An 11,659-nucleotide genomic window follows, 5' to 3' on the forward strand; every position below is an offset into this window, starting at 1 on the left:
GAAAAAGCCTGTTGATCGGTATACTGAAGAAGATTTTAAGATTGTTGAGGAGGATGATATGGCATTTTCTTACCTGACCATGGCATTGGGACCAGACATTGCTATCGGTTTTCGCACTTGCAAATCTGCTAAGGAATTGTGGGAATCATTGATAGATGTCTATGAAGGCAATGAAGATATGAAAGAGAGTCGTAGGAATCTGCTGAGTCAAAGTTTCAACAATTTTAATCATATATATGGAGAGACTGTTGATAATCAAATTCAGAGATTCGTTAAGTTGGTTACTCAAATGCAGATGGAGGAAATGCACACATCAAATGCCTCATCTAATAGGCAGCTTCTAAATGCTTTACCAAAAAGTTGGGATCATCACGTCGCAATGATAAAGAAAACCAAGGATCTAGCAAGATGTAGCTTATCTGAAATGATTTCTCACATTAAGGCTTGTGAGCTAGATGATAAACAAAGAGAAACAAATTACAAGAATAGCATGTTGGCTGCAGGATTCACTGCAACACCCTCGACATCAAGCAATAATACTGCTTTTGTGTCTCACGCTGGTTTTCAAATGTTCAACAACTCTGCTTCTGCTAAAGCTGCTCCTACCTCACCAAATCTGTACTACTCTGGAACTCCAGCACCTGCTGCTGCTGCACCACCTTCTGCTAATGCTACTGCTGCTGCATCGTCAACTCCCGCTGCTAAAACGAGATGATTGCTTTCTTCTCGCAACAGTCAAAGGAAAATCTTGATATAGTTGCTTCTGTCATAAATTGCTTGAATGCTTTTGCTGCTGGTAAACTTAATCCTCCTAAGTTTTCTATTGATGACTTAGATCAAATTCATCCCGAAGATGTAGAAGAAATGGATATAACTTGGCAGATGGCTATGGCAGCATTTAGAGCCAAAAATTTTGTGAATAAAACCGGGAGAAACAAATGGCAAGATCTTACATTTACTGGACCAACAAAATTGCCATTTGAGTTTCGTTGCTACAATTGTCATGAACCAGGTCATTTGGCAAGAAACTGTACCAAACCTAGGGTCAATAGTGAACATACTCCAGCCCAACCTGTTGCACCTGCTACACCTAATCAAGAGAGAGCTCTTGTGACCACTTCGAATATGTCTGCTGATGTAACAACTCTCACTAAAATTAATATTTAGTATGATAATTATCCAATAAGGAAACCCTAATTGAAACACCCAAATGATTCTGCACAATCCCTAAAATTTTCAGAATAATCAAAATCAGGATCAGGGCCCCTAAAACTTAGGGGGGGTATTCCCTACTCGATGATTATCCTTATAACTCGTTGTCAAAATTTAAGATTAAGGAGACGTCGACTCAGCAAGCCTAGTCTCACGCGTGGCAACCCTATGACCCTTAGGTGTCCCTTACGGACCGTAAGGGATTAGGCTTACGGTCCGTAAGCATGTCAAATTTTGTGTATAAATAGCAGGCCTTGGGACTCGAAATCAGAAAGTAAAACGACGTAAAAACTCCAAATATACGTCGAGTTATAGCAGAAATAATCTCCAATTAGTATAGCAGGGTGCTGCTACGATGCCGGGTATTAACTCGATCGCTGTTCAATTCTTTTCTTTCCGTCAGCTTTTATTTTGTAAATAATAGCTCGGGATTTTACCCTCTAAATCCCTAAACTCTGCTCGTTATCAGGGTAATAACTCTAATCGCTGCTACGATTCAATCTCCGATCAACTGAAACTATCCGACGAGATGTTTAAGTGCTATCCTTTGTCATTAGTCGTGATTCCGACAGGATGTTTAAGTACCACCCGAACTCGGGGAATACTCTGTCATTCGTTGTGAATCCGATGGATGTTTAAGTGATTACACTTTGTCATTCGTTGTGAGGGTTTTATCTCGTGATTATCGTTAAAGTTGAATTGAGTTAATACACTAATATGAGTTCTTGTGTCTAGAAATTAGAACTCATAATCAGGAAGCTGTTAAACTAGTATATCAAACTTAGCTATTAAGATAATTTAGTGAGTTAGAAAACTTAATAGCCACGACAACTTAACAGGAAAGGAAACTTAGTAAGCTAAGTAAGTTAATTAATCAGCTAGTCACGTTATTTAATCGGCTAAATAAATTACTTGATTAAACCATTAGGATTAATTAATCGGTTAAGTAAGATTAACCAGTTAATCAAGATTAATTAAGCTAATCAAGATTACTTAAGCTAATTTAATTTAAGCAAGATTTATTAAGCTAAGTAAGTTATTTAGTTAAATGGTTAAGTAAAGCTTAATAATTAAGGAAACTTAATAGTTAAGATTCGAATCTCGTGACTACCGTTAAGGTTTGATTTAAGTTTTACACAAATACGTATTCCATTCTGTTAAACTATATGTTTAACTACCAAAAAATACTCCCAACTACACACTCACAATCAAACAAACTATTAAATCATCAGAAGATCTAGAATAATAAAGTGCATGCTTAATTATCGGAAGAAGTAGAATCAAGAAGCTTGTTAACTCAATCTTGCATGCTTATAAAGTGAGTCATTCTCTTTTTATCAATTGTTTTACAAAACTCCAAATTATTTTCAAAGTTATAATTACAGGGATTAAGTCTTTGTAATCACCATATTACAGCCGGTATGTGGGGTTTTGTATACATTACTTGTTTCCCGTCACACTTGGACAAACGGGTGGCCAAGGGGTGATCTGACCACAGTCACAGACACCATTGGACAAATGGGCTAGCCAATGGATGGTCGAGTGACAAATACTGTGGGTAGTTGGTTGATATTAGAAACATTGTAATCGCTCTTAATACTGTAAATTATAACAACCGTATTGTTTTCAGTAAAATGAATGATTCACTCAGTATTTCCCGCTGACAAAACCTTTTTAAAATGCGTTTCAGGTAATTACAGTAGATTGGAGTAAGGATTGGATCTAGCACTGAAGGACTTCAAGAAGTGGCTTATTTTATTAATTAAATCAAACTAAGAAATATTGTTTTTATTAAAAGCTACCTTTGTAAAACATGGAATTTATTCCATCTATTTAAATAAAAATCCGGTGTTTCTAAACTCTGATATTTTTCCTAACTCACGGTCCTGATGAAATTTCCGCTGCAATGTTTTTCAAAAATAATCACCGGTACCACTGGACTGCTCACGGCACCCGATTCCGTCCAGGGTGGGTCGGGGGTCGTCACAGTAAAGGTGGTATCAGAGCTAAGCCACAGCTTTAAGCCTATAAGTGTTGTGATAATAATACTTAAGCTTAAATAAAAAGAGTTAGGAGATTACTATTAAATGGTAGCACAGCTGATAGCAGTTAGACTTGAACATAAGAAAAAATGCCTTAGTATAAGCTAAGCCACTTGTTTACGCAATTAGGTGTTATAATAATACCTAAGTTTAAACGGAGAATTAGAAACTTAATATTATATGATAGCACTCCGGATAATATTTAGACTTGAACTTAAGACTTTTGCCTTAAAATAAACTTTAAGGTAAATTATTTATATAAGTATAATGTAATGGATATTGGTATTCCATAAGAATGACGATTAGCAGGCAATAGCACTAAATTGCTTCTTGCTTATTGATATTATTTGGTCTAGAATAAGATATGTTATGGGAATACAAATTTCCTTAATTCTGGATAAAAGCCCTAATAAAAGAGACACTTTTAAAATCTTGAAAAGATACTATTTATGGAAAATAGAAAAATTTTCTCCGGCACAACTGGGTATGGTGTAGCAGACTCTCCAGCTTGTCCAGATATACTGAAATTACCTCTCCGGCGCGAACCGGGTAAGATGGGGTATATAAAATGTCAAACAAGTGACAAGATTTCCCTAAATAGTATCATGGCCTGATATCAGACTTGTTTTTGGAAATAAGAATCTGTTAAATACATCAACCTTATAAAGGGTATGTTTATTAGAGCATGTGAAATATACGATTATATAGATATGTATATCTATAAGAAATTCCAAAAGCCATAACGATTGATAATTAAGAATAAAGCACAAATATATGTGTCGATAATAAATCTAGATTCCTTTATCAAGAATCTCTTACATATATATCGATATCAAACATTATTTCGTTTGATCATCTACCTCGTAACTCGAGCGTCAACATAAAACAGTGGAAACTCTATAAGTTGGAAAACCATTAAAAATATAAGAATTTCCAATACATTACCATAAACTATTAACGCCCGTAAGAAGCATGTAAAGTTATGCTAATGCACAAGAAAACACATGAAACTTAAATTATATGTCCACAGACGTCGAAGTTTATCACACACAACTTCCAAGGCAAGACCTTCGAAAAATATAAATTTGGGCACGATGATACCAATACTAATTCCGTCAGTAAAAGAACTCCTAATCAAAAAGCGGCACTTTGCCACATGATCTTACAAACGATCTAAATCTCACTGAGGTACGTTAGAACAAGAATCCAATTTGAGTCATAATTATTAGCACTGCAAAAGGAATCACATACCTTTGCAAATCCCCTCTTTCATTTTATTTCGACATTTCCTGGTAATGTCACTTAACAACAGTTATCACACGAAAGTCCAGATAAAGTTCTTATATTTCTTTCGTTAAAATTCTGACCTCTGTGAATAGACTTTGACCTTACTACTTCCCCTAATGATCATCATAAGGATTTCTTTCATGATAGCGAATATTGATCTGTCTCATTTCTTGGTAAATCCGCACGTTACACATGCACTGTTTGTTGCGCATGTAGTTCGTTTGATTTATGAAGACCACTGGAGGGCTTCATTCTAACCTGCTGTTTTATCAAAAGTTCAAATATCATTTTACTATACTTGATCTTTGCATTGTAAACCGCTTTTTGCAAAATGATTACTCTTTGATATTTGATCGATAAATTTCTTGAAAAACTCGATTTCCTTTTTAATGGTATACATGGTTTTGTTGTAACCATGTCAGAACTTTCTTGAACTCGTTTTGTTTAAACCAAGTTCAATTGTTTGAACTTGCTCACATTTCGTATTCAATTCAAAGTCCCATATGATATTTTAAGCCATCATATTCAAATTCGAAATAATCCCAACAAGCACTTCGATTCTCTTGAACCATAACATGCTTTCTTGGCCTTCGACTTCACTAAATTATTTCTTTGATTACGATTACCTTGTGGTGACATTTTCCCAAAATTTGAAGATTGCGCTAATCTCGTTTAAATTTATGACTAGTTATTATTATTTATTTTTGGTAAATATTTGTAATAAAATATTAATAATAGTAGGTGTTAATATTATTTTTAGGTATTAAGGTTATTATCAAGACAGATATTATAGCATAGCCTTAGTTAGGCATGGACTGATCACCTATGCTTAAACAAGGCAGCACTAACCAATATCCAATCATAATAATAACTATTTAATGTATATAAATTAAGTCATCATACTTATTTAGTGAATTTCAATTATATATAAAAATATTTTTATATTATATATATAGAAATATATATACTTTATCCTGTAAAGAGAAGACCTATTTTCATAAAACAATTAAAGGGACGAATAAAATTATCTAAATAATTGTCTAAGTATTTATGAACAAGACATATTATAAATAAATGTTCATCTTGATTAATATGTCACAACTATTAAATACTTATAGAAATATACTTTTATAAATATATATATATATATATATATTAAAATTTCAAATGTTATTATGCTTGATATTAAAATAAACATTTATTATTTTACTTTTATGATTTAAAATACCCTATTGTAAAATCTTATAATTAAACACACTTGATTTTAAATGATAATCGTGAGTTCTAGGATATTGGGTAAACCTATTTATAAAACATATATCATTATTTTGTCAAAAATTTCCACGGGTTTTGATATTTTAAACCTATCTATATTTATTTATTATTCTACTTTATGATAACATAAAAGGAAAAGGTATTTAATAAATCAAAATATCACCTATCTTTAATCAAACATTTTGATTAAAGTCAACTGAATACAATTATGCATTAAGACAAAAATACACTAACTTTATTGTCTTTTCATGTATTCTTACAAATCACCCATCTCAGCACATTGATTATCTCATATCATAATTTGACAAAACATTTTCATGTTTTCATTTCATTTTGAACCAGTCAATCTTAAGTCTTCCTTAGGTACCAATCAAGGTAAATTTTCTCCTGACAAAGAATTTTACTAATTCCAAAAAGTTCTTCACATTTATTCTAAAAATCTATAGACCATATATCTTTTGGCTTAAACATAATCACCTTGGAAACTATGTCATTTCATCGGAATGTCTCATCTTTTGAAATATCCAGATTCGCCTCCTTGAAACTCTCAAATTCGAAAACGATGAATTTATTCGGTCATCATTGAATTCTTTCAATCATTACAAACACTTTGTAGCGTCCGAATAGATTTATAGGCTGTGCTAAACCCTATCCATACACCATTCGTTTGATTTGTCATTAGTATAGCAGGGTGCTGCTACGATGCCGGGTATTAACTCGATCGCTGTTCAATTCTTTTCTTTCCGTCAGCTTTTATTTTTGTAAATAATAGCTCGGGATTTTACCCTCTAAATCCCTAAACTCTGCTCGTTATCAGGGTAATAACTCTAATCGCTGCTACGATTCAATCTCCGATCGACTGAAACTATCCGACGGGATGTTTAAGTGCTATCCTTTGTCATTAGTCGTGATTCCGACAGGATGTTTAAGTACCACCCGAACTCGGGGAATACTTTGTCATCCGTTGTAAATCCGATGGATGTTTAAGTGATTACACTTTGTCATTCGTTGTGAGGGTTTTATCTCGTGATTATCGTTAAAGTTGAATTGAGTTAATACACTAATACGAGTTCTTGTGTCTAGAAATTAGAACTCATAATCAGGAAGCTGTTAAACTAGTATATCAAACTTAGTTATTAAGATAATTTAGTGAGTTAGAAAACTTAATAGCCACGACAACTTAACAGGAAAGGAAACTTAGTAAGCTAAGTAAGTTAATTAATCAGCTAGTCACGTTATTTAATCGGCTAAATAAATTACTTGATTAAACCATTAGGATTAATTAATCGGTTAAGTAAGATTAACCAGTTAATCAAGATTAATTAAGCTAATCAAGATTACTTAAGCTAATTTAATTTAAGCAAGATTTATTAAGCTAAGTAAGTTATTTAGTTAAATGGTTAAGTAAACTTAATGGTTAAGTAAAACTTAATAATTAAGGAAACTTAATAGTTAAGAAAAAACTAAATAAATAAAAGGAAACTTAATAATTAAGAAATCTTCCTAGCTAAGAAAGGCATACTCCTTACCTATAAATAGGAACATAGGATTCATTTTTCTTTGCTCATTTCTTTTCTTCTTCTCTCTATACGTTGGTGTTCTAACCAATAATCACCGATGCGATGTTATGTCCGATCGATTCAGGAACCAACTAACGGATGCCAAAGTACTATACTTTGAGAGTTCGTTAAACGGATGCCAAAGTACTATACTTTGAGAGTTCGTTAAACGGATGCCAAAGTACTATACTTTGAGAGTTCGTTAAACGGATGCCAAAGTACTATACTTTGTGATTTCGGTAAACGGAATCCAAAGTGTTACACTTTGTGAAATCGTTAAGGTTCGAATCTCGTGACTACCGTTAAGGTTTGATTTAAGTTTTACACAAATACGTATTCCATTCTGTTAAACTATATGTTTAACTACCAAAAAATACTCCCAACTACACACTCACAATCAAACAAACTATTAAATCATCAGAAGATCCAGAATAATAAAGTGCATGCTTAATTATCGGAAGAAGTAGAATCAAGAAGCTTGTTAACTCAATCTTGCATGCTTATAAAGTGAGTCATTCTCTTTTTATCAATTGTTTTACAAAACTCCAAATTATTTTCAAAGTTATAATTACAGGGATTAATTCTTTGTAATCACCATATTACAGCCGGTATGTGGGGTTTTGTATACATTACTTGTTTCCCGTCACACTTGGACAAACGGGTGGCCAAGGGGTGATCTGACCACAGTCACAGACACCATTGGACAAATGGGCTAGCCAATGGATGGTCGAGTGACAAATACTGTGGGTAGTTGGTTGATATTAGAAACATTGTAATCGCTCTTAATACTGTAAATTATAACAACCGTATTGTTTTCAGTAAAATGAATGATTCACTCAGTATTTCCCGCTGACAAAACCTTTTTAAAATGCGTTTCAGGTAATTACAGTAGATTGGAGTAAGGATTTGGTCTAGCACTGAAGGACTTCAAGAAGTGGCTTATTTTATTAATTAAATCAAACTAAGAAATATTGTTTTTATTAAAAGCTACCTTTGTAAAACATGGAATTTATTCCATCTATTTAAATAAAAATCTGGTGTTTCTAAACTCTGATATTTTTCCTAACTCACGGTCCTGATGAAATTTCCGCTGCAATGTTTTTCAAAAATAATCACCGGTACCACTGGACTGCTTACGGCACCCGATTCCGTACAGGGTGGGTCGGGGGTCGTCACAGCTGATGCTGCTGCCAGTGGAAGTCCTCAACCTCAAAGTAAAACCATAAAGTTAACTTCGGCTGATTCATCCCAAAATAATTGCTTATGGTCCCTGTTGCCAATTTAGTTTGTCTCAAAATAATCGTCCACATTTAAAAACAATTGTCATAGTTATTCGTTTTCCCATTCTACCTTTAGAAAAAAAATTGTTAAATTTCTTTTATCAAACACTATTTTTTCAATTTTGAGATTAAATTTGAAGTTGAAAATTTTAGAATATTAATATTTTTCAGATTAAAATTGAATTCATAAGTCTATTGTTCGTAAACAGATCTGATCTATAATGCAAATCTAAATATCTAACGAATTCTTCATCAAATCGAAATTAAATCATCAAAACTCAACAAAAAGAATGAGAGTAAGAGATAACATACATCGTAAGCTTCGTTGATTTGATGAAACTGAACTCCACAGTTACTTCTTCTTATGTCATCCTGATGATACTGAAATCCAATCGGAAAAAAGAAAATGTTAATAACCAAACAAATCAAACTAAATTGAATCGGTATACTACCTTCAGGTAACTACCTGTACATCCTTCTACCATATTCGCAACCTCTTTTAAGTTCAACCCTTCATCGATCTGTACTTTCGCCAATAAAAAAGCAGCAGAGAAACAAATTATTCAAAACTAATAACTAAAATTCAAATAAAAAAATATAGTAAATTCAGCCATCTTTTTAGTTATTTCCTTTGTTGTTAATTCAAGCTCTGCCATAAGTGCATCTTCATCATCCTCGTCATCATCATCTTCATCACTATACCACAAAAAATATCATAAATATTAATATTACGGTAGTAGCTGAGATAAGTAAAAAGATTTAGTTAATCTTTCTAATAGATAAAACCTTTTAAGCACTTATGTCAACCAATATAAATAGATTAAAAGAAAGAAAAAAAAACAATAACAAATAAGTGTAAAGTAAAACCATAAAGTTAACTTCAGCTGATTCATCCCAAAACAATTGTTTATGGTCCATGTTTCCAATTTAGTTTGTCTCAAAATAATCGTCCACATTTAAAAACAATTGTCATAATTATTCGTTTTCCCATTCTACCTTTAGAAAAAAAATGTTCAATTTCTTTTATCAATCGCTATTTTTTCAATTTTAAGATAAAATTTGAAGTTGAAACTTTTAGAATATTAATATTTTTCATATTAAATTTGAATTCATAATTCTATAGTTCGTAAACAGATCTGATCTAACGGATTCTTCATCAAATCGGAATTAAATCATCAAAACTCAACCAAAAGAGTGAGAGTAAGAGATAACATACATCGTAAGCTTCGTTGATTTGATGAAACCGAACCCCACAGTTACTTCCTCTACACACATCCGGATGATACTGAAATCCAATCGGAAACAAAAATTGTTAATTACCAAACAAATCAAACTAAATTGAATCGGTATACTACCTTCAGGTCACTTCCTGTATATCCTTCTGCCATATTCGCAACCTCTTTTAAGTTCAACACTTCATCGATCTGTACTTTCACCAAAAAAAATAGCAGAGAAACAAATTATTCAAATATAGTAAATTCAGGCATATTTTGTGTTTAACGAAAGAGGTAGAGATTCAAGGTGTACAACCTTATACAATAAACAATAGTTCTTCATCACAACCCGATAAAATTCCAATTTAAAAGCCTAATTATCATCATAACTGTAAATTAAAAATTCTTAAAATAACAAAAAAAATCCCTCGCTGAGATAACACTTATGCGAGTGAAGATTCGTAAACCTCATCTTCAAGATCTTTACTCGGCTCTTTCCTTTCTTGTTAATTCAAGCTCTCCCATTAGTGCTTCTTCATTATCCTTGTCATCATCATCTTCATCACTATACCACAAAAAATATAATAACAAAGTGTTGGAAGTAATAACAGTTCATATCATGAAGTGAATAACACACTATTAATATTTAATAATAGTTCATCACCACTTATTTAAGACTTGTGCTACTTCAAACATGTTGCTACACCGAGGAAGTTTACTATCTATTAATATTTAATAATAGTTCATCACCACTTACATCACATGCTCTTATCTAAAAAATCAATTGCCAAAAAAAAATTGAACATTATATATAGAGAAAATAAATCGATTGGATCATAAGTTACTGTTTTTATACTTTTCATCTTTTCTTATAATACTTTTCACCTGGACATTTAATCGAACACTTGGCGTGCAAACATTTCAACATTCAAACCTATAATGAAAGATATTGCCATTTATTTCTAATATAATCACATAAATAAAAAATTGTTTACAAAGAATTAAAAAAAAATTGCGCCTTTAGAAACTCTGGCATTTCATCGAACAACTTGTGTGCATAAATTAAACACAATATAGAAATGTTAAATGTGATTTAATCAAGAAACTATATTGAATTCAAGAAATCATGGTAAATCAGATCTTTACTCTAATGACCAAATCATGGTAAACAATTCCTACTTCAACAACATCTATAAATATTAATAATAAATCATACCATTAAGAGCATTCAAGTTTAAAGCTTCTTCTTCATCTGCAGTACCTGAAACAAAAAATATATATAAACCAACTTTAATATAACTAACTAAGAACTTTAATATAACACTAAATCAAATATGATTTGAGGTGCTCGAAATCATATAAAAAGGAAAACATAAAATTTAAAAATGTATTATATTAAATTTGGAAGTTTTGGGAAGGTACTCCAACAACGTTTTGTCCTATTTAACATCATTTCCACTGCTTTTTCATAAAGCACTTTGCCTTTTCCCATCATTCATCCCTTCCCCTCCAATTTCCTCTCACATCACATCCGGCTGCCATTCGATCACTTGCTTGCCACTGCACTTTTATTATTATGCGGCTGTAAATAAGTAAGAATTGAGGAACTCAAACCTTGGCTAACAGGAGCGTAGTGAATGCAAATGGTGAAAAAAAATCTGTCTAAAACTTGAAGGTCACCTGGGCAAAAAACTTTGGATTTGAGAGAGAGAGAGTGAGGGGACTGAATTTATGGTTTAAATTTTGAAAATGGAGTCAGAACTATATTTGAGAAAGAGGGGGTTTGAATT

General features: G+C 32.3%; 1 long non-coding RNA gene across 1 annotated transcript; it reads right to left on the reverse strand.

The window, feature by feature from the left end:
* Positions 1–9,127: 9,127 nt before the first annotated feature.
* Positions 9,128–11,659, reverse strand: LOC110917393. Its single transcript, XR_002580536.2, has 6 exons — positions 11,484–11,659; positions 11,086–11,130; positions 10,186–10,434; positions 10,011–10,079; positions 9,872–9,940; positions 9,128–9,351 (listed from the first exon to the last, which is right to left on the reverse strand). It is a non-coding gene; the product is annotated as an uncharacterized LOC110917393 (long non-coding RNA).

The sequence above is a fragment of the Helianthus annuus genome, chromosome 16 (genome assembly GCF_002127325.2).
Source record: "Helianthus annuus cultivar XRQ/B chromosome 16, HanXRQr2.0-SUNRISE, whole genome shotgun sequence".
Taxonomy (NCBI): domain Eukaryota; kingdom Viridiplantae; phylum Streptophyta; class Magnoliopsida; order Asterales; family Asteraceae; genus Helianthus; species Helianthus annuus.